General features: G+C 44.3%; 1 non-coding gene across 1 annotated transcript; it reads right to left on the reverse strand.

Moving 5' to 3' along the window:
- Nucleotides 1-470: 470 nt before the first annotated feature.
- Nucleotides 471-545, reverse strand: Trnas-cga. Its single transcript has one exon. It is a non-coding gene; the product is annotated as a tRNA-Ser (tRNA).
- Between the last annotated feature and the right edge of the window lie 2,450 nt (nt 546-2,995).

The raw sequence follows: 2,995 nt of genomic DNA on the forward strand, positions 1-2,995 counted from the left end.
CAATTGAACGACATTCGACAATGAGCAAGTTATCTGAAACACATTGCTGACGGTTGTGGCTCTGGAAATAGAAATATCTGTACCACTCTTATGACTTGACATACTCTTCCCTTTGCTATCACAGTATTCCACGTGAAATCCATACCTTCCTTACGACTGGACATAGTCATTTGCTTTGCACATGTCAGAACAAAAAAAAATACTATATAAGCCTGATGCTCAAGGCGAACCTATCACGCATCCCCTGAGTATAATACTTCGCCAATGACTGATTGCTGGCAGTACGAAATAATACTGACCGAAAATCAGCGATCGGTGGACATGTCTCATAAAGGTACCACTGAGTCTTAGAAAAAGAGGTGTAATCGTCTTACAAACCGCCAGATGTTAAAAACACGATCGCAGAATGAGATTTTCACTCTGCAGCGGTGTGTGCGCTGATATGAAACTTCCTGGCAGACTAAAACTGTGTGCTGGGCCGAGACTCGAACTCGGGACCTTTGCCTTTCGCGGGCAAGTGCTCTACCAACTGAGCTACCCAAGCACGACTCACGCCCCGTCCTCTCAGCTTTACTTCTGCCAGTACCTCGTCTCCTACCTTCCAAACTTTACAGAAGCTCTCCTGCGAATCTTGCGGAACTAGCACTCCTGAAAGAAAGGGTATTGCGGAGACATGACTTAGCCATATCAGCGCACACTCCGCTGCAGAGCGAAAATCTCATTCTGGAAACAATTCCCAAGGCTGTGGCTAAGCCATGTCTCCGCAATATCCTTTCTTTCAGGAGTGCTAGTTCTGCAATGTTCGCAGGAGAGCTTCTGTAAAGTTTGGAAGGTAGGAGACAAGGTACTGGCAACAGTAAAGCTGTGAGGACGGGGCGTGAGTCGTGCTTGGGTAGCTCAGTTGGTAGAGCACTTGCCCGCGAAAGGCTAAGGTCCCGAGTTCGAGTCTCGGCCCGGCACACAGTTTTACTCTGCCAGGAAGTTTCATACTGTATGTTACTGTCACACGAGGCTTGGTTCTACAGGTGCACACAAGTATCCATGTTAAAAGCTATACCGGCTTTATAAATCGAGGTATGGCATTACCTCCGAATGAAGTGGTTTTTCCAGACAAATACCATATCACTGAATAATGATGGCGATCGCCAGAGCGTGTCTTATCAGACCAACAGTGCGGTTACACGTCGGCGACGGTGCAACCTCGTAATAAAATTATTGAATTTAGAAAGTGATTTGGCTAAGGAAGGTGGTATGAAACTGGTATTTGCAACTCCCTCATACCGCCGCTAGATATTTCTCCAGTATTTGTAGCGCATTCTGTCTCGATGCCACGTCAAAGTTTCGGCGATAATCCTGTGAGTTATGGGCGATGGTTTATTGAGAAGGATCACAAACGGTAGCTGATGTGCTGATTGAAGTTGTAAGTAATGTACACTAGCTTTTCAAATCTCCAGTGTTATGCTCTCCAGTAGAAATGCTGTCTGGGATTTGGAATCAAGTCTTTCCAGTATACTGCATACCTGCGTCAGATTCTATGGAGAAGTCCTTTAATGATTACAGATACTATTGAATTGTAATTTTTCGCACTCTCACATCTCGAAACGAGTCACCTTTTTCGAACCTATCAGCTACAGTAAAATTTTAGATAGTCCCTAGGCCTCTTGCAACTGCTGCCATTTCTGCAGCTTTGCACATGTGATCATTCCAATTTAAGCCAGAACTGAGTTGAAGTCGGAGAGAACTGTATCTACCACCTTCTGCAAGCCATGTAGAAACAGACTAAGCTGAGTTACTGCGACAGGACAGTGTTTTGATCATTCGATGGAAATGGGAAAATGTTGTCGTAGTTCCGCCAAGTGTGTAGGATGTGTAAGGCCAGCGCCAAACGAAGTTCGCTCCTGCAACATGAGATAGTATAAAAGACAGTTTGTGAACTGGGAGAAGGACAATGATTTTGCTACTGCATTGTGGTGTGTCACCAAACTACATACAAGTACTACAGTCCGAAGCAGATCCGCGTCCCTCAGGGCCCATTTACGTCTATCACTCCAACATACTATCATCATTATTCTGTACCATCCAACAGAGAAAAATTACAAACTATAAAAGCTCCACTAACTTATTCTGATAGAGAACTCGACAAGATTTTTACATCTCTCTCCTCCCATATAACGAAAACAAGTACCGTCTGCGTGCTGGCATCGAGCACATGTGGTGATCCCATGAAATATACAGATATTGATCCATTGCACGGACCAGTGTAAACTTGCATCGCCTGTACTATAGGAGAATGACCGTATCCCACAAACTATACTGTAAGTCGTAAGAGACCTTCTCTGTGACCCTGTGTCGTTGATTGAACTTTTTTTCTGCTGTAACGCGCTTTGTACACTGCCATACATTTTGGTTTTTTCCGCCGTGACTTCAAGGTCTATGTCAGGTTCTAAACTGACATTAACGCGTTCTGATCCATTGCCTCTCACAGAAAACTAGATGTTGCACAGTATAAGTCATGTTGTTACTGCTGCTACCCTAACTTACTCCACACACTGGATGATTTTAAATAAAAGACAGTTACAACATAAGAAAACTGGGAGAGTTTGGCGGCGTTGTGGAGAGTTTCCAAACTGCTGTCCGGAGGTGATTGACGACCTCTACATTTAAACTCATTTGTCACAGTGACGCAATAGCGGATGCCTCTGCGTTCTGTTTCGACTGATTCCTCATATTGCAGACATGTACACGATCACTGTTTTGGTGCTAGCCATCCCCAGAAAGTGTTGCCCCTCCACCAAAACTCTTTCTCCATCTCAAACAAGCGATGTCAGTCAATCATTATGTGGTAACCTACAGCGTACCAGTGGACAGATGGGATGGAAAAGACACCATCGATGTACTGTCATAAAAAGCATCACAATTGATAGTGCAAACAATTTTAGCAATTTTACAGTAATTTCAGCACCGGCCAATGATGCGACGGCATGTTTCCCAATTT

The sequence above is a fragment of the Schistocerca americana genome, chromosome X (genome assembly GCF_021461395.2).
Source record: "Schistocerca americana isolate TAMUIC-IGC-003095 chromosome X, iqSchAmer2.1, whole genome shotgun sequence".
NCBI classification, from domain to species: Eukaryota; Metazoa; Arthropoda; class Insecta; order Orthoptera; family Acrididae; genus Schistocerca; species Schistocerca americana.